General features: G+C 39.3%; 1 protein-coding gene across 1 annotated transcript in view; it reads right to left on the bottom strand.

The window, feature by feature from the left end:
- The window catches only part of RNF128 (ring finger protein 128), a 97,974-nt gene that overhangs the window by 73,149 nt on the left and 1,346 nt on the right, over nucleotides 1-23,479 (bottom strand). The window lies entirely within an intron of this gene.

Here is a 23,479-nt window from a genome sequence, read left to right as displayed (position 1 = left end):
TTGAAATCCCCTTGAATTACGTAGGCTACAGAAACTAAAGTTTTACCATTTCAATTATTAAATATAATGACGGAAGAAGACAGGGCTGGCACTTAAAAATAGAAAGAATTGGGGCTTCCCTTGTGGCGCAGTGGTTGAGAGTCAGCCTGCCGATGCGGGGGACGCGGGTTCGTGCCCTGGTCTGGGAGGATCCCACGTGCCGCAGAGCGGCTGGGCCCGTGAGCCATGGCCGCTGGGCCTGCGCGTCCGGAGCCTGTGCTCCGCAGTGGGAGAGGCCACAACAGTGAGAGGCCTGCGTACCGCACAAAAAAAAAAAGAAGCTAAAAATAGGAAGAATTGTTTCAAGTGCATAAAGTAATTTTGGAAGAGAACATAGATGCAGATGAATAGATATTAGGACATATTCAAGAGTCAGGCTTACCTACATAATACCAAAACAATTGTTTAAAAGTGGAACATCCAGTTGCCTTGTTCAACTAGTATCTTTTATTTATTTTGGTAGCATGTAAACATATATGATGCTAACTGTGGCAAAGGGTTATTAAAATAGAAAGAGGGGGAAGAGCAAGAGTTTAAATGCTGTGATGGGAAAATAAACAGCTGAGTTGAGTAACATTTTAGATGTGTAGGCAGAAAAAAGGTGGAGAAAAATGTAAGGGAAATGGTGTCTTGCAATAAGCAACTTTCTAGTTCATTGCAGTTTGTCAAGTACTTAGGAATAGAGGGCATTCATGCTTAAAGTAGTAGTCATTTACCAAAGCTCTGATGATCTTTCTCTTATTAGAAGAATTATATTCTTAAAATGTAAACAATATTCTTGCCTTCCTGGCTTTCTCCTTCAGATATTGAAATCAACTATTTTATTTTTTGAGTTGAATTTCATCTTCCACCTAAAGCTAGGTACACACCAGAATTATTATACTGAAGGTGTAGTTTTCTCAGGGTCATTGTTTATTAGTCCCCTAAGAAAGGAGTCAGATCTCAGTTATAGATACTAGTAGATGGGAAGCAGTGATGTAGATAATACAAAAGAGCAGATTATCAAAGACACTTGGAGTTGGCTTTGAAATGCATTTTTCAGCACATTTTCATCTTATGTTTTATGCAGGTGTTCCCTTCAGACCCATAAGAGGTGACTCTGAAGTAGTTTGAGTGATCAAAGAAAGTTAGCCTGAGATTTAAACACTGCCAGTGGACTAGCTGCATGCAGGTAATTAAATTAGTGGCATAACTTAGCATATTTATATTCTGTATATCGCCTTACTCCCATGAGCATGTAACCACTAAAGAGGATCTATGAACTCACTAGTTTTATTCATTCTGGGAATTTATTCACATCTTCAAGGTGCTTGGTTTTAAAGTAATCAATTAGATTGATTTTTGTTTTATTTAAATCTATTTGGCTGAACTTGACTGAGTATCTTGGTGTTCTCTTAATTGAAAGAGTTGCCATATGATGTCAGAAGACATTGGAAACTTTACTTCAGATGCCAATATAGCATCTTACTGTTTAAATATCCTTGAGACAAGTACCAAGGTGTTTAGTCATAAAAATGCTTAACGTGCCCTCTGCTGGGCCTTTCTTTTATAAGATTGGAATTGAAGAATGTTGTGTCATCAGGTTGTACAGTGGGTTGAGAAAAGGAATTGCCCTGTAATGATCACATGCAATGAATAAACCCTAAATACAGATTCATGAGTCTTTCTGGCACGGATAAGTCTGGCTCACTTAGCTGGTTTCAAAAGGAAGATTTAAAATGTTATCTAGGGCTTCCCTGGTGGCACAGTGGTTGGGAATCCACCTGCCAATGCAGGGGACACGGGTTTGAGCCCTGGTCCGGGAAGATCCCACATGCTGCAGCGCAACTAAGCCCGTGTGCCACAACTACTGAGCCTGCTCTCTAGAGCATTCGAGCCACAACTACTGAACCCATGTGCCACAACTACTGAAGTCCACGCGCCTAGAGGCCGTGCTCTGCAACAAGAGAAGCCACCACAATGAGAAGCCCACGCACCACAAGGAAGACCCAACGCAGCCAAAAATAAATAAAAAAATAAAAAATAAAATGCTATCTAGACCCAAAGAAACGAAAACTTTGTTATGCACTTGAGAATCCCCCTGTGTTTTATGAAGATAATCTTATTGTCAGGTAATCGCTGCATAAATATGTAAACCAACTAAATAACTCTACCATTATTATATTTTATGTAATTGTTACATTATTATACAAACCAACTAAATCATTCTGCCACAAGAGGATATCTGTGAAGACGTGGATTTTTTTTTAATAAGTGATTCTTTTTTTAAATTTAATTAATTAATTTATTTTTGGCTGTGTTGGGTCTTCGTTTCTGTGCGAGGGCTTTCTCTAGTTGCAGCAAGCAGGGGCCACTCTTCATCACGGTGCGCAGGCCTCTCACTATCGTGGCCTCTCTTGTTGAGGAGCACAGGCTCCAGACGCACAGGCTCAGTAGTTGTGGCTCACGGGCCCAGTTGCTCTGTGGCATGTGGGATCTTCCCAAACCAGGGCTCGAACCCGTGTCCCCTGCATTAGCAGGCAGATTCTCAACCACTGCACCACCAGGGAAGCCCCCAAAGAGGTGGATTTTAATTCAAGATTTTTGCAGGGTTTGCAAAGATGCATTTCTACCTACCTCCTGCCCGGCCCCTATCCCAAAGGTTTTGTCTGAGACCATATCCTATGAATCAGCAGGTGTTCCTATAAATTAAGAGGGTGTTTTGCTTATGGAGAAGAATGGGGATTTAGATTCAGTGTTTTCTTCAGCAAAAATTATTTTTATATTTTTGTTGGATCAAAATATTTTTTTACATCTTTATTGGAGTATAATTGCTTTACAATGGTGTGTTAGTTTCTGCTTTATAACAAAGTGAATCAGTTATACGTATACATATGTTCCTATATCTCTTCCCTCTTGCATCTCCCTCCCTCCCACCCTCCCTATCCCACCCCTCCAGGTGGTCACAAAGCACCGAGCTGATCTCCCTGTGCTATGTGGCTGCTTCCCACTGGCTATCTATTTTACGTTTGGTAGTGTATATATGTCCATGCCACTCTCTCGCTTTGTCACAGCTTACCCTTCCCCCCAACATCCTCTATGGCAGCGGTCCCCAACCTTTTTGCACGATGGACCGGTTTCATGGAAGACAATTTTTCCATGGACCAGACGGGGTGGGTGCTTCAGGCGGTAATGCGAGCAATGGGGAGGGATGGGGAGCGGCAGACGAAGCTTCCCTCGCTCGCCCGCCTCTCACTTCCTGCTGTGCAGCCCGGTTCCTAACAAGCCATGGACCATCCAGCAAGTATCTTCCCCACAACTTCCTTACAGTGAAATGGGGGTATACACAGTTCGGTTGTATAAATTGTACACATAGCCACATTTTACTTGACATGTTCCTGCTTATAGCTTCAGAAGAAGCAAATCATGAAACTACACAAAATCTAGAGACTATTGTTTGTACTCTCCCCAGTGCCAACTGGCGCTCAAAAAATAGAACTGGCCAGAATATAGCTGGCTATTTTCTTTATGAATTTCTCCCTAAGGTGCCAAGATCAGCTTTCATACCCCTGGGAGTCAAAAAGGTTTTCATTTTTATCAAACTGAAAATTCTTCTGGATTCATTTAAGTCAATTCCCTCAATGAAATTACTGTTCTCTGAGTTTTATCCAGTTGCTTACACCATTAACAAAATAAAATAACAACAGGTGCAAAAGCAATGATTGGAGCACTAGAGATTTGTCTTGTGGTATATATTAGTCTTCCCTGCTTTCCTTTTGTTATGAATGTTACTGGTATGTCAAAGACAAGGGTGAAACTGACTCAAGGACAGGAAAACAAACATATTAAAGGAATTTAGATTATCTATTTTTCCATATTTCAGTAGAACATGGTACTTTACTGTTTAGCCTTTCAGAAATCAGAATACTACAATCTATGCAGTAATTAAATGTATCTGAAGGTAAATTTAGGACAATAGTGGTTTTGTTTGTTTTTTTGTTTTTGCCCTTTTGTTCAGCTGAAGGCAAAGAAGCCTTGAATTACCCTTCTACTCTGAGTAATATTTTCTTTCTCTAACGTGCAAATAGGGTATGTGATATGAGAAGATTTTTTTTTTTTTTGCGGTACGCGGGCCTCTCACTGTTGTGGCCTCTCCCGTTGCAGAGCACAGGCTCCGGACGCACAGGCTCAGCGGCCATGGCTCACGGGCCCAGCTGCTCCGCGGCATGTGGGATCTTCCCAGACCGGAGCACGAACCCGTGTCCCCTGCATCGGCAGGCGGACTCTCAACCACTGCGCCACCAGGGAAGCCCTATGAGAAGATATTTTAAAAATATATACTATCTCCAAGATCTTACTGCAAGGAAATGGAAATATTCCCATACGAAGTTATAGCATAAAAATGTCCCAAATAAATGTCATAAAAAAACCCCACAAAACACCACAACTGCATGTTTTTAAAATGTAATTACAGGTTAAGAGCACAGGTCCATTAAATGGAAACCTAAAGGACCAGATTTGTAAGGTATTACTGCTTGAAGGAGACACATCTTGTATTTACCACTTTACTAACATTTTAAGTGTTCACAGAGTGAGAATTAATGGGCTGTGGACATCAATTTTTTTCAGAGACGTATTAATAGGACATCCAATAGTTTAAACAATTTTCACAAATGAACAATGTGGATATTCTTTTAGATTTAACTTTTTTCATTGCCAGAAGTACAGTCCAAGCATACAGAATAAAGAAAATAGAACCCTACTTTCATTATCAAATTATTTTGCAAGTAGAGTAAAACTTTACTAAATTAGACTTGCTTGAAGCTGGCAAGCTCTATAATTGGAATTATAGAATATAGTAATATTTCATTATTTTGGAGAAAGGCTAGGACTTATTCTATGATGAAAGGAAGTTTATGGTGTATATTAGTTCTGCACTGGGAACAGTTAGATAAAAAAAACCCCACATTTTTATGTCTTCTTCTATTCCCATGTTAGAAAACCCAATTGTCAGCCAGAGCTTGCTCTCCCTAGGAGCTTACCTCTTAGTCACTGCAGAGCTATCCCTAGGCCCAGGCTATGGGTATGTAAACAAGAACGAATAGCACCCAAGGGTTTTATGCCCTAGTGTTTAACCTCACCCCTGTATCCTAGGTGAGGGAGATGTCATGTGATAATATGCATCAGGTTAGAGCCCTAGTATTTCTCTTTAGGCCTTCTTTAAGCTTCCCTTGTTCAGCCAAAGGGCTACAGTTTTCAGGGGAGAAAGGATGTGTTCTTTGTGAAATGGTCAGAGAAACCACACATCTTTCTTCAGCCAAAATGCAACTTACCCCTCTCTCCATCTGACTTCTGTTCCAAGAATTCTCCTCAAAGCCCTTTGGTAAATACGGCCTTTTTGCATATCCTGGCTTTTTGACAAGACTAATTTTCGAAGAACATTTGCCTGTATGGCCGGAATGGTACTAAATTTCTCAGAATTAACCACTGTGGCCTCCAACTGCAGCTGATCTTACCATACACAAGTTACTGAGCATTTAGATGCTGGTTATATCCCGTATGAGGTTAATAAAAATAATCAGTGGAAAAATTAGTTTGACAAATGGTTATTTGGTCCATGTAGGCATTTTTTAGAGGTAAAATAATGTCAGACCTCCTATGTGACTGATTCTACACTCCTCCTCCTCAGCCTCTGTCACTGAATTGACTGCTTGAGGAGAAGAACTCAATTTACATTTCCATTTAAAAGCTAAAAATATACACAAGTAAATGTAGATTGGATTTAATTCAATTCTGGAATGGGGGGCATACAGACATTTAATCATTGCAATTTTGAAATCCTAAGGCCTTGACTAGGTTTCTACCAGTTTTTACTAAAAGCATTAGTCATAACAAACAGATCATTTCCCAGAACATTTGATTTATTAAAATGGCCCCAAAGAATTTTGTCATGAGCTAATTCTTTATAAAGATTTCATATTTTCATGAAACATCCTCCAGATACCTATGTAACACTTAACTCAAGCCCCAACTTGCACCTGACTTAAGACTTTAAAGAAGTTCCATTTGGAACCTTAAGGCTGGTTAGTTTTACTTTTGGGTCATTCAGCACCTGTTACCTTCAGTGTACTCCCCCTCCCTGCCCAAACATTAACATGCCCATCTTTCACCCTTGTAATCTACAGCCACAGCTCTAGGACCCCACTGATCTAAATGCTTTCATATTTTCATCTCTACCCTATTCAGCTCTGCCCTTCTCAACTCCTTCAAGAGTGCCTGCTCTCTTGTGAATAATTCTCTTATGTTTTATATAGACTGCCAGCCTTCTTCACTGGTAACCCAAGTCCTCTATTTGTCTGAGACACTTTTACCTTCACACTAATGCTTCCTTCTCTCACATTCATGTCATCCTTAGTTATTGCCCCAAATGGAAGCTAATATGTTTAATCTTCATTTCTGTGCTCCCCTCTCTGTACTGTTCATTACTTTCTTCTTCCACTGCTCTTTCCCCCGAATTTCCACTGTGTCTTCTAGATCTCTGGTTACGTGACGCATGCCTAACTGGTAAATTTCTGTCATTTCCTCTTCACTGAGGATTACACTAAAGCTTATGTTTCCTTATGGTCCCTGACCCATCTTACCCCTGAGGACACCACTTCTCCTTCAGTTACTTTTAGTAGAGGCAGCTCATCCTTCTGTATCCTACATACTTCAGGGCTACAAGGGGTCTCCTCACTCCCACATGGTTGTCTCCAGACTACTTTTCTCCCACCGTCATGAGTAAAACCCAGTTTTTGGAGACTCATGACAGTCAAGAGACTCATGGCACTTGGTTTTACCACCTTCTATTCCTTCCCTCCCTGTTTGGTCATGGACCAGCCTCCCAGTCATTCCACCACATATATGAAGACTTTGTCATTTGGATCACAGGCATTCTCTCCACCCTAAGTTCTTCCATCATCCAACACTCTGACCTCATTGTGATTCAACTTGAGGGACTTTTGTCTCTATTCCAGTGTAGTCACCCCACTGCCATGACCAGACTCTGGACATTATTATCATCCTGATCTGCTCAACTTCTGAAATCGTAACAGAAATACTCCACTTTCTGATTGCCTACTCTGTAGCTCTCCCTTTTATACTCCCACTACTGATCTTTCAGTTCTCTGTTATAATCATCTATAACTTTAACATCCACGTTGATGACCTTCCCAACACTATGACCTCATAATTTCTTAACCTCTTCAGCTCCAATAATCTTAACACTTCTATTAATAGTGCTTTTTACATTCTGCCTTCTACTAGTTGTATAAATATCGTTTCTCCCTACTACATTTTCTTCCTTGAGGGCAATGATCGTGTTTTGGTACCATTTTTGTATGGTGCCTTGCATAGTATATGCTCACCAGAAAGGTATTATAGTATTGTGTACTGATTAAAAGCACGGATTCTGGAGTCATGGTATAGAGGTATAGAGTCCAAACCCTAGTTTTGCAATCTACTAGCTGTATGACCATGAGGGGAAGTTAACCAACGTTTTTATGCCTCAGTTTCCATATATATATAAAATGGGGATACTAACACTTTGTACCTCATGGATTATTGAAGTGATTAATTACTCTTAGAAGAATGTGCAGCACATAGCTAATAGAATATTTATTGTTAACAATTGTCTTCATAAAGGGCAAAAAAACCCATATTTTAATAGGAATTAGGTGCAATGCTGAAAGAAAAGAAAGAGCTCCCCGTATTAGGAATAATGATATGGAGACAGTCATGTAAAACACAAATTGAAAGCAAGTAAATTATTAAGCAAATTTTCATTTCCTTCTATTTGTGCTTTCCACTGAGGAGGTGCCAATATATTGATTATTGCTAGAGACTAATTTATTTAACCACGTGGTATCACTATCATTGCATGATAAAGAAGATCACATAGGACTTCCCTGGTGGCCCAGTGGTTAAGAATCTGGTTAAGACCACACACTATAAAACTCTTAGAGGAAAACAAAGGAAAAACACTCTTTGACATAGACCACAGCAAGATCTTTTTTGACCCACCTCCTAGAGTAATGGAAATAAAAACAAAAATAAACAAATGGCACTTAATTAAACTTAAAAGCTTTTGCACCACAAAGGAAACCATAAAAAAGACGAAAGACAACCCTCAGAATGGGAGGAAATATTTGCAAATGAAACAAAGGACAAAGGATTAATCTCCAAAATATACAAACAGCTCATGGAGCTCAACATCAAAAGACAAACAGTCCAATTAAAAAATGGGCGGGGGCTTCCCTGGTGGCGCAGTGGTTGAGAGTCCGCCTGCTGATGCAGGGGACACGGGTTTGTGCCCTGGTCCGGGAAGATCCCACATGCCGCGGAGCGGCTAGGCCCGTGAGCCATGGCCGCTGAGCCTGCGCGTCCGGAGCCTGTGCTCCGCAACGGGAGAGGCCACAACAGTGAGAGGCCTGCGTACCGCAAAAAAAAAAAAAAAAAAAATGGGCGGGGAAAAAAAAAGGGCGGAAGACCTAAATACACATTTCACCAAGGAAGACACACAGATGGCTAAGAGGCACATGAAAGATGCCCAACATCACTAATTATTAGAGAAATGCAAATCAAAACTACAATGAGGTATCACCTCATGCCGGTTGGCATGGTCATTATGAAAAAATCTAGAAACAATAAATGCTGGAAAGGGTGTGGCGAAAAGGGAACCCTCCTGCACTGTTGGTGGGAATGTAAACTGATACAGCCACTATGGAAAACAGTATGGAGGTTCCTTAAGAAACTAAAAATAGAACTACCATACGACCCAGCAATCCCACTACTGGGCATATACCCTGAGAAAACCATAATTCAAAAAGAGTCCTGTACCACAATGTTCCTTGCAGCACTATTTACAATAGCCAGGACATGGAACCAACATAAATGTCCATCGACAGATGAATGGATAAAGAAGATGTGGCACATATATACAATGCAATATTACTCAGCCATAAAAAGAAATGAAATTGAGTTATTTGTAGTGAGGTGGATGGACCTAGAGTCTCATACAGAGTGAAGTAAGTCAGAAAGAGAAAAGGAATAATGTATGTTGACACATATATACGGAACCTAAAAAAAATGGTACTGATGAACCTAGCTGCAGGGCAGGAATAAAGACATAGACATAGAGAATGGACTTGAGGACACGGGGTGGGGGAAGGGTAAGCCGGGACGAAGCGAGAGAGTGGCATGGCCATATATACACTACCAAATGTAAAATAAATAGCTAGTGGGAAGCAGCCACATAGCACAGGGAAATCAGCTCGGTGCTTTGAGATGACCTAGAGGGGTGGGATAGGGAGGATGGGAGGGAGGTTCAAGACAGAGGGGATATGGGGACATATGTATGCATATGGCTGATTCACTTTGGTGTACAACAGAAACTAACACAGTATTGTAAAGCAATTATACTCCAATAAAGATCTATTAAAAAAAGAATCTGCCTGCCAATTCAGGGGACACTGGTTTGAGCCCTGGTCTGGGAAGATCCCACATGCCACAGAGCAACTAAGCCCATGCACCACGACTACTGAGCCTGTGCTCTAGAGCCTGCGAGCCACAACTACTGAGCTCTCGTGCTGCAACTACTGAAGCCTACGCACCTAGAGCCCATGCTCTGTAACAAGAGAAGCCACCGCAATGAGAGGCTCGCGCACCGCAATGAAGAGTGGCCCCCACTCATTGCAACTAGAGAAAGCCCACGCGTAGCAACAAAGACCCAACACAGCCATAAATAAATAAATACAATAATTTTTTAAAAAGATCACATGATAATATATATTATTAAAAATTTAGATACAAATATGATATACATCTAAAAATCTAAAACGTCAGGTGGAGTAGGTTATTGCTTATATGATGTGATAAGGGATGCTTTGAAATATGATTTCCCCCAATTTACTGTTCCACAGTTCTTTCAAAGGTCCTGAAATTATCATCAGTTAGAAATTGGGTTTGTTTGTCTAAGTCATGTTGTTTCCAAGTACAACAAATAAAGTTTCCCCTGGGATACTTTAACAAAGTAGCTCCTGCATATCTAACAATTACCTAAGTGAGTAGGACATAAGACTTGAGAGTTTAGATGGAAACAGATATAATTTATTTACATGAAGTCCTTGCTGTCTAGGGAAGGTAAGTCTGAGTGATGGAAGAGGGGTAGCTGGGGTAAGAGAACTTAGGAACCAAGGATTGCTGAAAATAGAGGGAGAGGGTACTTAAGAGGAACTATTCTATTTTATGCAATCCTATCCAGGCATTTCTCTGTCTGTACTTACACACACACACACACACACACATCCGTGTGCACATTCTTTCCAAGTAATTCTCAATAATTTGGGGGGCAATCAATGTCCTGGCAGCAAATAATAATATAATAAATAAAAGATTAAAAGTTTAGAAGGAAGAGGACAAGAGGTAAGTAGAGAATATATATCAATGAACAATATATATCAATGAACAAAAATATTACAAAATATTCCTTGATTTTAAAAAAGTATTCCTAGATTTTAAAATGGAGAAAAGGGAGATAATGTACTTTAATGAGCTCATAGTGAATTTACTCATTTTGTTTCTTTCTGGAAACCAGCATCCGGAGGTACTGTATCTTTGACTCCCTTATAAAAATATAAATTCTTATGCAGTTATGTATGTCTGTGCCTATATGGCGGGAGGTGGGGGCAGGGAGAGACAGACAGACAGACAGACAGACACTTGGGAATTTGAGAGTATGAGAGAGAGGTACTAAAATCCTGTTTTTGTAAGCCAGGTTACAGTAAGGGTTATGATGTTTTCATGGTTTTGTGAATTCCAAGCATAGCCGAGGTATTTTCCAGACCTAACATATTATATACTTGTTGGCATATCTCACGATCATACTAGTTTTAAAATAACTGTATCACTCTTTAACTTGTGGTGCAATGTGGCTGTCAAATATTTTGCTTATAAATCTGATAGGTTTTTCTATTTTATATCTGTCCCTACATTTATTATTCTTTACTATTCACTGTGGCACTTCATCTTGTTTTAATAAACAGTTTTTCTAGTTTGTCAAGATACTTTTAAATTTTGTTTGTGTCTTACAATTTGACACTCAACTTGGAGTCATATGTATAAGCAACAAAAATGTTTTCAATCCCCTTTATCAAGGGCACCAATAAAATGATATCTAAAAAAAAGAAAGAAAACCAAAACTGTCCCTTTTACCTATTGTTTATTTTTTTAACATCTTTATTGGAGTATAATTGCTTTACAATGGTGTGTTAGTTTCAGCTTGTTTCTGTATATCACTTTATTATTTCCCCTTAGCTGACAGTAAACTATTGGATTTCCCCTTTGGATCATATCCTACAATAGTGACTATAGCTGTATGTGTTTTTTGGTTGTTTTTTTTTTGCAGTACGCGGGCCTCTCACTGTTGTGGCCTCTCCCGTTGCGGAGCACAGGCTCCGGACGCGCAGGCTCAGCGGCCATGGCTCACGGGCCTAGCCGCTCGCGGCATGTGGGATCTTCCCGGACCAGGGCACAAACCCGTGTCCCCTGCATCAGCAGGCGGACTCTCAACCACTGCGCCACCAGGAAAGCCCTATAGCTGTATCTTATATCTATCTACACATATACATACATAAGTATATGTATATATATATATATGTATTTATATTATAGCTTGCCAGTGAGAATAACACGATTCAGAAGCCTTACTGAAGTCCTGAAACTTGATAAGGAGTATCTCCCAGAAACTTCTATCAAACAACACACTTAATGGTGGAACAGTGGGAGCATTTTGGTAGTAAAGTCAGGAACACGTCAAACGTGTGTATATTATCACTATTAGAACCCTAGACAATAGAATAAGACCACTGGAAAGAATGAAGAGGTACAGTTAATATAAAAGATGAGGTAAAGCTTTGTAGAGAAAATGGTCATTTATCCTGAAAATTCAAGAGCCAACTATTAAAATGAAATAGGAGTTCAACAAGGCAGTCACATGCAAGAGCAACGTCAATAGTGATGCAAGGTCATATCGTTAACTTCCTTAGGTATCAGCAATAATTATGTTCATTGAAGTATTGTCTGTAAAAGAGCAGAGTTGAAAACAACCCAAATGTCCATTAGTAGGGGAGTGGTTGAATAAGTTATGAGTGTGTTCACACTATGAAATATTATGCAGTAGTTAAAAATGGATTAGATCTAAATATAAATTTATTAGTATGGAAATAACTCCAATTCCTACTATTGAGTGACAAAAGCAGGCTACAGAATAACTTCGTTAATGTGAAAAATAAAACACAGGTTGACTTTGCAGTTTCTACAGGTATACATATGTAAAAATTAATAGAAAAAGCCTGAAAGGTTACCTACTGAATGAATAACAATAGTTATCTCTTGGGAGAGGCCTGAGATTGGGGGCAAGAGTCAAGGGGGACTTTATATCTTGTGTTGTTTTTTAAAGGAGAAAGTATTACTTGTATAGGTAAAAATAAAAACAATTTTAAAGTACAATAGTTTGCTGAATTCACCTAATCAACTTCACTTAAACTTGTATATCTTTTCATATATAAAAGGGAATTGCTTTCAAGTTTCTTAAACTTTCATTCATTTAACAACTAGTGAAGACTATGCACTACAATGGATGACATGGTCTCTGCCCTCCTGGAACCTACAATCAAGTGGGAAAGACAGAAAGACAGATAATAAGCAAATGAGAAAATCATCACACATTATAAGAAAATCATTATAATAATCATCTTAAGATAATATGCAAATAAGAAAATCATTACACATTATAAGAGATTTCAACAGAAATGAGCACCAGGTTTTGCTTGGAATTAATGCGGTAGGGGGGCAGTTCTTCAAAGAAGAGACATTTAAACTGGGATTCGGAGAACCTGTTACATGTGGTAGTGATGATAGTGATGGGGAGAAAAACAAGCACAAAGGGTCTCACAGAAAAATCTTCATGGGTTGGAGAAAATATCTGAAGGTCAGAGTGGTTAGGCATTGGTAGGGCAGGGGTGGCACTGTTAGGTTGGAAAGGTAGGCAGAGGCCAGATGATGCAAGTCCTTTTCAGCATGGCAAAGTTTAGACTTTATTTGAAGAACAATGAAAAGTCACTGGGGGGTTTTGAGAAGAAGAGCAATGTGATCCAACCTCGATTTTTAGAGGATCGCTCCAGCTGCCATGTCGAGAAAGTAGTGACATGGTTATATTTTTGGGGGAAGCATTATGTGAAAACATGAAAGAGAAATGACTTCGGTAGAGGGAACAGCAAGTGCAAAAGCTAGCTCTTTTGGTTTAGAAACAGAAAGAAGACCAGAGTGGCTGAGGCATAGTCATGTGGGAGAGAGGGGTGTGGAATCAGGTCTCATCACACAGGGCTTTGTAGGACATGGCATGAAGCCTGGATTTTATTCTAATTGGGACTGAATTCCATTTTCTACGGGATCACTCTGGCTGCTGGGTGGAAGACAAGACTCTATAGGGGGGCGAGAATAAGAGGGAGACCCGCTGGGAGGTTACTGCAATAGTCCAGGTGAGACAGGATATTGGCCTGGACTTGGATGGATGCAGCAGAGGTGGGAAAAGGGATGGATTTCAGAAATGTTTGGAGGTTGAATCAACAGGACTTGATCTTTAATGAGATGTGGGAGTGTGAAGAAGAGGGCGGTTTCAAGTATTTTCAAGCTCAAGGCAGGGAAGGGTTTAGTGGGATTGAGGGACTGAAAGGAGCCCAGTGTGGCTGGAGCTCAGTGTAGGGGGCAGGAGGCGTGCAGGGAGGTGAGAGGAGATGAGGTCAGAGTGGTGGGCATGAGCCAGGTAATTCATGGCTGGGTGAGGACATGGAAATGAGTCTGAATGTACTCTAAGTGCAGTGGGAAGCTACTTAAGAGTTTTAAACAAGGTGTGGTTTGGTTTTATTCTAAAAAGCCACTTTGGCTTCAGTGTGGGTAGTGGGCTTAAAGGGGGACAAGAGAAGCAGGGAGATGAGTTAGGAAGTTATTGCAGAGTTCTGAGGATGAAGTCTTGGAGATGGTGCTGGGCAGATCTGAGATTCATTTGAAGTGGAACTGATTAGTTTTCTTGAATTAAACTCATGTATATATCAGAGTCTAAGCCTTATTGAAGTTTTTATTATCTTCTCACTTCATTTATATACTATGTTTTTATTTCCCCTCTCAGTTCTAGAAAAATTTTTTTTCTAAAACATGTGAGTTTGCTACTCTGATTAAACCCTTCCTTTCCATGTACTTAATTGCTGGGGAATTGGTGAGTTTGGAGGATTCTGAAATGCTGCAGACCTCACCCTGTAATACACTTCGCTGAACACAGTCATAATGATAAAAACGTTAAGAAACATTTTATTCCTCTTAGATTACTGATTTTGCTGAAATAAACTACATTAAAATCTAATCCTTAGGGCAATTAACCTATTAATAGCATATTTAACTTTCAAAACCTGTTCTGTCAGCAAGCAAGTACTTAACATAGTCTGAATTTTCTGCTTTAATAACTGAGGAGTCCTGCCTTTTCTTGCACACCTGGGACAACTGGATGGATGAACGTCTCTGGAGCATTTGGAAAGGGTTGTTAAGAAGTTACATAATTACTTAAGGATACCATAAGCATATCTTTCTATTTCCAACTGCATCAAAATGCAAATCAAAACACACTTCAAACTGGGAAACTTAGAATTAAAGGTTTACCTCCAAGTACTAGGTTAGACACCATTCCTCCTCGGTGGGAGCACTTCTCAGACTGAAGTTGTCCCCTTCAGAAAAGGGATATTGCTAGTAGGGGGGCTATGAATGGATTGGGCCCAGGAGTAAAGACATTCTGTATCCACATCATGAAACCATAAGAAGCAAGGAGTGCAGAAGCATCCCTTAGGCTTGCTGGGGACCTTGAAGGCAGGCTATAGGGGATGGAGAAGGACTGATACATAAAATGGGAGGAGATAATGTATTTGCACAGCAGTAAAGACATAGGCGTAGTATACTGTTGTTGAGAAAGAGGCAAGCAGCCCTTGATATCTGGGACCTGGCCTGGCACTACCAATCAGGCTTTGGTGTTTTCTTGTTGAACATAAATAATTTCACAGAGCATCAATGGTAGAGAAGGTCATTCTGTGCCATGATAGATCAAGACAAAAACAAGACCATTCCGTAATCATGTCTGAACACAGTCAAAATATGAACAGCATCCAAAAATGACCAAACATCTCCCATCCTGGCTAACATGAGTGACTGTTGCTTATTTACTAATTATAGCTGTAGCTTCAGGTTAGTCCTCCCCACTTACAAATAAGGTTTATTTAGAAATCCAATCACAGAATTACCCCCTACTTTCTGACAGTATCCAAATCCAGAATAAAGCCAGCTAGAGTGACCTACTCAGCCTGGTTTTCCCAGGAATTTCCTGGTTTTAGCACTGAAAGTCCCAAGTTCGAGGAAATCCCTGTCTCAGGCAAACTGGGCTGGCTGGTCAATGGCCTGCTTCCTTAAACCCTCCCCCAAATCATCTGAAGCAAGCCCAAATCCTATAAATCCTTTCTTAAGCCCTCTTATTGAGATACCCCATCGCTTCCCGTGGTGTGCATTCTCCCTTTGCTGCAGTAAGTAATAAACCCAACTTTTTCAACTACAGGTCTGTTCCTAGGAGCCTTTGGTTGGAGGGCATTGACATCAGTAAGACAAAGAGGCACAGCATTGTGGAAAGGCTAGGAAGGCCTAGCATGGAAAATGGGATGGAAGGAATGAAGAGATAGTGGCAACCAAGGAAGTGAAGGGGGTCCACAGCCCTGAGGGGGGCTAGAGTGTGTTTTTCTGAAAAGGTGGTTTTTAGGGGTGATAAAAGATAAGGTGATAGAACACTCAAAGATTGGTTCAAGATGGCGGAGTAGAAGGACATGTGCTCACTCCCTCTTGCGAGAGCACCGGAATCACAACTAACTGCTGAACAATCGTCGACAGGAAGACACTGGAACTCACCAAAAAAGATACCCTACAGCCAAAGACAAAGGAGAAGCCACAGTGAGATGGTAGGAGGGGTGCAATCACAATAAAATCAAGTCCCATAACTGCTGGGTGGGTGACTCACAAACTGGAGAACAATTATACCACAGAAGTCCACCCACTGGAGTGGAGGTCCTGAGCCCCATGTCAGGCTTCCCAACCTGGAGGTCGGGCAATGGGAGGAGGAATTCCTAGAGAATCAGACTTTGAAGCCTAGTGGGATTTGATTGCAAGACTTTTTGACAGGACTGGGGGAAACAGAGACTCCACTCTTGGAGGGCACACACAAAGTAGTGTGTGCATCAGGACCCAGGGGAAGGAGCAGTGACCCCATAGGAGACTGAACCAAACCTACTACAAGTGTTGGAGGGTCTCCTGCAAAAGATGGGTGTGGCTGTGGCTCACCCTGGGACAAGGACACTGGCAGCAGAAGTTCTGGGAAGTACTCCTTGGCGTGAGCCCTCCCAGAGTCCACCACTAGCCCCACCAAACAGCCCAGGTAGGCTCAAGTGTTGCAATGCCTCAGGCCAAACAACCAACAGGGAGGGAACCCAGCCCCACCCATCAGCAGACAAGAGGATTAAAGTTTTGCTGAGCTCTGCCCACAAAAGCAACAGTCAGCTCTACCCACCACCAGTCCCTCCCATCAGGAAACTTGCACAACCTTCTTAGATAGCCTCATCCACCAGAGGGCAGACAGCAGAAGCAAGAAGAACTACAGTTCTGCAGCCTGTGGAAGGAAAACCACATTCACAGAAAGAGAGACGAAATGAAAAGGCAGAGGACTTTGTACCAGATGAAGAAACAAGATAAAACCCCAGAAAAACAACTAAATGAAGTGGAGATAGGCAACCTTCCCTAAAAAGAATTCAGAATAATGATAGTAAAGATGATCCAGGACCTCGGAAAAAGAATGGAGGTAAAGATCGAGAATATGCAAGAAATGTTTAACAAAGACTTACAAGAATTAAAGAACAAACACCTAGAAGAATCAAAGAACAAACAAACAGAGATGAACAATACAATAACTGAAATGAAAAATACACTGGAAGGAGTCAATAGCAGAATAACTGAGGCAGAAGAACGGATAAGTGACCTGGAAGACAGAGTGGTGGAATTCACTGCCGTGGAACAGAATAAAGAAAAAAGAATGAAAAGAAATGAAGACAGCCTAAGAGACCTCTGGGACAACATTAAACTCAACAACATTTGCATTATAGAAGGAGAAGAGAGAGATAAAGGACATGATAAAATATTTGAAGAGGTTATAGACAAAAACTGTCCTAACATGGGAAAGGAAATAGCCACCCAAGTCCAGGAAGTGCAGAGAGTCCCAGGCAGGATAAACCCAAGGAGACACACGCTGAGACACATAGTAATCAAATTGACAAAAATTAAAGACAAAGAAAAATTACTGAAAGCAACAAGGGAAAAACAACAAATAACATACAGGAGAACTCCCATAAGAGTAACAGCTGATTTCTCAGCAGAAACTCTACAAGCCACAAGGGAGTGGCATTTTTTATTTAAAGTGATGAAAGGGAAGAACCTACAACCAAGATTACTCTACCCGGCAAGGATCTCATTCAGACTCAATGGAGAAATCCAAAGGTTTATGGACAAGCAAAAGCTAAGAGAATTCAGCACCACCAAACCAGCTCTACGATAAATGCTAAAGGAACTTCTCTAAGTGGGAAACACAATAGAAGAAAAGGACCTACAAAAACAAACCCATAACAATTAAGAAAATGGTCATAGGAACATACATATCGATAATTACCTTGAACGTGAATGGATTAAATGCTCCAACCAAAAGACACAGGCTCGCTGAATGGATACCAGAACAAGACCCATATATATGCTGTCTACAAGAGACCCACTTCAGACCTAGGGACACATACAGACTGAAAGTGAGGGGATGGAAAAAGATATTCCATGCAAACGGAAATCAAAAGAAAGCTGGAGTAGCAATTCTCATATCAGGCAAAATAGACTTTAAAATAAAGACTATTATAAGAGACAAAGAAGGACACTACATAATGATCAAGGGATCAATCCAAGAAGAAGACATAACAATTGTAAATATTTATGCACCCAATATAGGAGCACCTCAATACATAAGGCAAATGTTAAGAGCCATCAAAGGGGAAATCGACAGTAACACAATAATCGGGGACTTTAACACCCCACTTTCACCAATGGACAGTTCATCCAGACAGAAAATTAATAAGGAAAAGCAAGCTTTAGATGACACAGTAGACCAGAGAGATTTAATTGATATTTATAGGATATTTTGTCCGAAAAGAGCAGATTACACTTTCTTCTCAAGTGCACACAGAACATGCTCCAGGATAGATCACATCTTGTGTCACAAATCATGCCTCGGTAAATTTAAGAAAATTGAAATCATATCAAGCATCTTTTCGGACCACAACGCTATGAGATTAGAAATCAATTACAGGGAAAAAAATGTAAAAAACACAAACATATGGATGGTAAACAATCCGTTACTAAATAAACAGGAGATCACTGAAGAAATCAGAAAGGAAATCAAAAAATACCTGGAGACAAATGACAATGAAAACATGATGATCCAAAACCTATGGGATGCAGGAAAAGCAGTTCTAAGAGGGAAGTTAATAGCAACACAATCCTACCTCAAGAAACAAGAAAAATCTCAAATAAACAATCTAACCTTACACCTAAAGGAACTAGAGAAAGAACAAACAAAACCCAAAGTTGGTAGAAGGAAAGAAATCATAAAGATCAGAGCAGAAATAAATGAAATAGAAACAAAGAAAACAATAGCAAAGATCAATAAAACCAAAGCTGGCTCTTTGAGAAGATAAAGAAAATTGATAAACCTTTAGCCAGACTCATCAAGAAAAAGAGGGAGAGGACTCAAATCAATAAAATTAGAAATGAAAAAGGAGAAGTTACAATGGACACTGCAGAAATACAAAGCTTCATAGGAGACTACTACAAGCAACTCTATGCCAATAAAATGGACAACCTGGAAGAAATGGACAAATTCTTAGAAAGTTATAACCTTCCAAGACTGAACCAGGAAGAAACAGAAAATATAAACAGACCAATCACAAGTAATGAAATTGAAACTGTGACTAAAAATCTTCCAACAAACAGAAGTCCAGGACCAGACGGCTTCACAGGTGAATTCTATCAAACCTTTAGAGAAGAGCTAACACCCATCCTTCTCAAACTCTTCCAAAAAATTTCAGAGGAAGGAACACTCCCAAACTCATTCTATGAGGCCACCGTCACCCTGATAACAAAACCAAACAAAGATACTACAAAAAAAGAAAATTACAAACCAATATCACTGATGAACATAGATGCAAAAATCCTCAACAAAATACTACCAAACAGAATCCAACAGCACATTAAAAGGATCATACACCATGACCAAGTGGGATTTATCCCAGGGGTGCAAGGATTCTTCAATATACTCAAATCAATCAATGTGATACACTGTATTAACAAATTGAAGAATAAAAACCATATGATCATTTCAATAGATGCAGAAAAAGCTTTTGACCAAATTCAACACCCATTTATGATAAAAACTCTCCAGAAAGTGGGCATACAGGGAAACTACCTCAACATAATAAAGACCGTATACAACAAACCCACAGCAAACATCATTCTCAATGGTGAAAAACTGAAAGCATTTCCTCTAAGATCAGGAACGAGACAAGAATGTCTACTCTCACCACTATTATTCAACATAGTTTTGGAAGTCCTAGCCAGGGCAATCAGAGAAGACAAAGAAATAAAAGGAATACAAATGGGAAAAGAAGAAGTAAAACTGTCACTGTTTGCAGATGACATGATACTATATATAGAGAGTCCTAAAGATGGAACCAGAAAATTACTAGAGCTAATCAATGAACTTGGTAAAGTTGCAGGATAGAAAATTAATGCACAGAAATCTCTTGCATTCCTCCTATACACTAACAGCGATAGACCAGAAAGAGAAATTAAGGAAATAATCCCTTTCACCATTGCAACAAAAAGAATAAAATACCTAGGAATAAACCTATCTAAGGAGGTAAAAGACCTGTATTCAGAAAACTATAAGACACTGATGAAAGAAATCAAAGATGACAAAGACAGATGGAGAGATATACCGTGTTCTTGGATTGGAAGAATCAATATTGTTAAAATGACTATACTACCCAAAGCAATCTACACATTCAATGCAATTCCTATCAAAGTACCACTGCCATTTTTTACAGAACTAGAACAAAAAACCTTAAAATTTGTATGGAAACACAAAAGACCCCCAATAGCCAAAGCAGTCTTGAGGGAAAAAAAACGGAGCTGGAGGAATCAGACTCTCTGACTTCACACTATACTACAAAGATACAGTAATCAAGACAGTATGGTACTGGCACAAAAACAGAAATGGAGATCAATGGAACAGGATAGAAAGCCCAGAGATAAACCCACATACCTATGGTCAACGAATCTATGACAAAGGAGGCAAGGATATACAATGGAGAAAAGACAGTCTCTTCAATAAGTGGTGCTAGGAAAACTGGACAGCTACACGTAAAAGAATGAAATTAGAACACCATAAACAAAAATAAACTCAAAATGGATTAGAGACCTAAATGTAAGACCAGACATTTTAAAACTCTTAGAAGAAAACATAGGAAGAACACTCTTTGAGATAAATCACAGCAAGATATTTTTTGATCCACCTCCTAGAGTAATGGAAATAAAAACAAAAATAAACAAATGGTACCTAATGAAACTTAAAAGGTTTTGCAAAGCAAAGGAAACTACAAACAAGACAAAAAGACAACCCTCAGAATGTGAGAAAATATTTGCAAATGAATCAATGGACAAAGGATTAATCTCAAAAATATATAAACAGCTCATGCAACTCAATGTTAAAAAAACAAACAACCCAATACAAAAATGGGCAGAAGACCTAAATAGACATTTCTCCAAAGAAGACATACAGTTGGCCCAGAAGCACATGAAAAGCTGCTCAACATCACTAATTATTAGAGAACTGCAAATCAAAACTACAATGAGGTATCACCTCACACCAGTTAGAATGGGCATCATCAGAAAATCTACAAACAACAAATGCTGGAGTGGGTGTGGATAAACGGGAACCCTCTTGCACTTTTGGTGGGAATGTAAATTGATACAGCCACTATGGAGAACAGTATGGAGGTTCCTTAAAAAACTAAAATTAGAACTACCATATGACCCAGCAATCCCACTACTGGGCATATACCCTGAAAAAGCCATAATTCAAAAAGAGTCATGTACCACAATGTTCATTGCAGCTCTATTTACAATAGCCAGGTAATGGAAGCAACCTAAATGCCCATTGACAGACGAATGGGTAAAGAAGATGTGCTACATATGTACAATGGAATATTACTCAGCCATAAAAAGGAACAAAATTGAGTCATTTGTAGAGATGTGGATGGATCTAGAGACTGTCATACAGAGTGAAGTAAGTCAGAAAGAGAAAAACAAATATCATATATTAACGCATATACGTGGAACCTAGAAAAATGGTACAGATGAACTGGTTTGTAGGGCAGAAGTAGAGACACAGATGTAGTGAACTAACGTATGGACACCAAGGGGGGAATTTGGCGGGGGGTGGTGGTGGTGGGATGAATTGGGAGATTGGGGTTGACATATATACACTAATATGTATAAAATAGATAACTAATAAAAAATAGATAATGTGATAGATGGTAAAGCCTTGAGCTTTTCGAGGAGGAGGAGGAGGAGTTGTTGCCCTACCCTCTGTGCCTAAACAAAACCCTAATGAAAGACAGCAAAAACAAACACAATTTTGGCTTATGTTATAAAATAATGACTCAATCTTTAATGGTCTAGGGGCTGATCATAGAGTTTTCGTATCCACACTCCCTTCCCTGTGTTTGTCAACTGCATCATATAATAGTATCTATATAAGAGAAATTTCTGGGAAGGAAGAACTCCAATGACACACTAGTTGACAGGTTTTATAACGGCAAAACACTAAACTTACAATTTTAATTCTTTGGGGTTAAGATCGTTCAACGTTAAAGATCAACATTCATTAAATAAAGACCCTAAAACAGTGCCTGACATATATTAAATGGCAATAAATATTAACTATTACAATTACTATGATTATGCTATCTTTTCAAATGTGCTTATTTTAAAACGGGCAATGCCGTAGCTTTAAAAAATGTTTTTGATCACATATCCTTGATTATATTGGAAGTATATATTCAATGATAAATGTAACTGCTTTGTTTCTTAAATTCTGCTCAGAGACATATACTCAAATGACTGTGCATGCCTTTTGGAGACATTTACTGTTTTGGTCAGTCTTTTAAATTCAGTGGCTGAGCACCTACTTCCCAGTAGTTGGCCCTTACTGCATGATGCAAAGCAAGTTTGGAAAACATGACTACTATTTAGTTTGATACTGTTTATACTTTTAAAAAAGCAGAAGATTTATAAAACAGAAACAGACTCACAGACATAGAAAACAAACTTATGTTTACCAAAGGAGAAAGGTGGGGAGGGATAATAAATCAGGAATTTTGGGGTAACATATATACAGTACTATATATAAAATAAACAACAAGGACCTACTGCATAGCACAGGGAACTATACTCAATATTTTATAATAACCTATATGGGAAAATAATCTGAAAAAGTATACCTGAGACTAACACAACATTGTAAATCAACTATACTTCAATTAAAAAAAAAAGAAAGAAAATTATCCCAAAGAAAGCAGGGGAGTGAACAGCAGAATGTGGCTATGCATGTAAAAGGAAACCTAGAATACTCAGAATCTCTAAGTTGAAACATAGAGCAAGTAGGTTCCTTAGAAAAGGTTTAATTTCTAATTTTCAACAGAAAGCCACCTCATTTTATTTCTACAAAAATAAAATTCACTCGTAAAATTATAGGTACATGCAGATAATGTTTATGAAGTGCTCTTAACTTCAAAAGAAAAAAATGTGAATGCCTGGGTTCTCGAAATGTCCAGGATATATTACAAAAGGTAGCGAGTAGAGCTTTGTACATTTACAATAATTTTGTACTGTTAAAGACCATGTTACCTAGTTTTTGATACCCAGAGAAACAAGCAGCTTGTTTTTCAAAGATTAGTACTAAATTGCCATACTGTAGGTACACAACCTGGATGTTCCACTCTACTACTCTTAACACAAATTTTTTTTTTCTTACAGTTCTGAAATCTGGTTGATTTAATTTACATTAATCTTCTCAGAGGCCAAACTTGGTGGTGAGAATACCAATTATCCTGGTATTGTGTTCGACCAGATCTTACCCTGTTTGAAATTACCATTTTTCTCCTTTGGCCAAGTCTGGGGTCAAAAAAACCCT

This window comes from Monodon monoceros, unplaced genomic scaffold, assembly GCF_005190385.1.
Source record: "Monodon monoceros isolate NGI ecotype Baffin Bay Population unplaced genomic scaffold, NGI_Narwhal_1 Super_Scaffold_22, whole genome shotgun sequence".
NCBI lineage: Eukaryota > Metazoa > Chordata > Mammalia > Artiodactyla > Monodontidae > Monodon > Monodon monoceros.
Note: the sequence above shows the minus strand (reverse complement) of the source record. Positions and strands in the feature narration are given on the sequence as shown.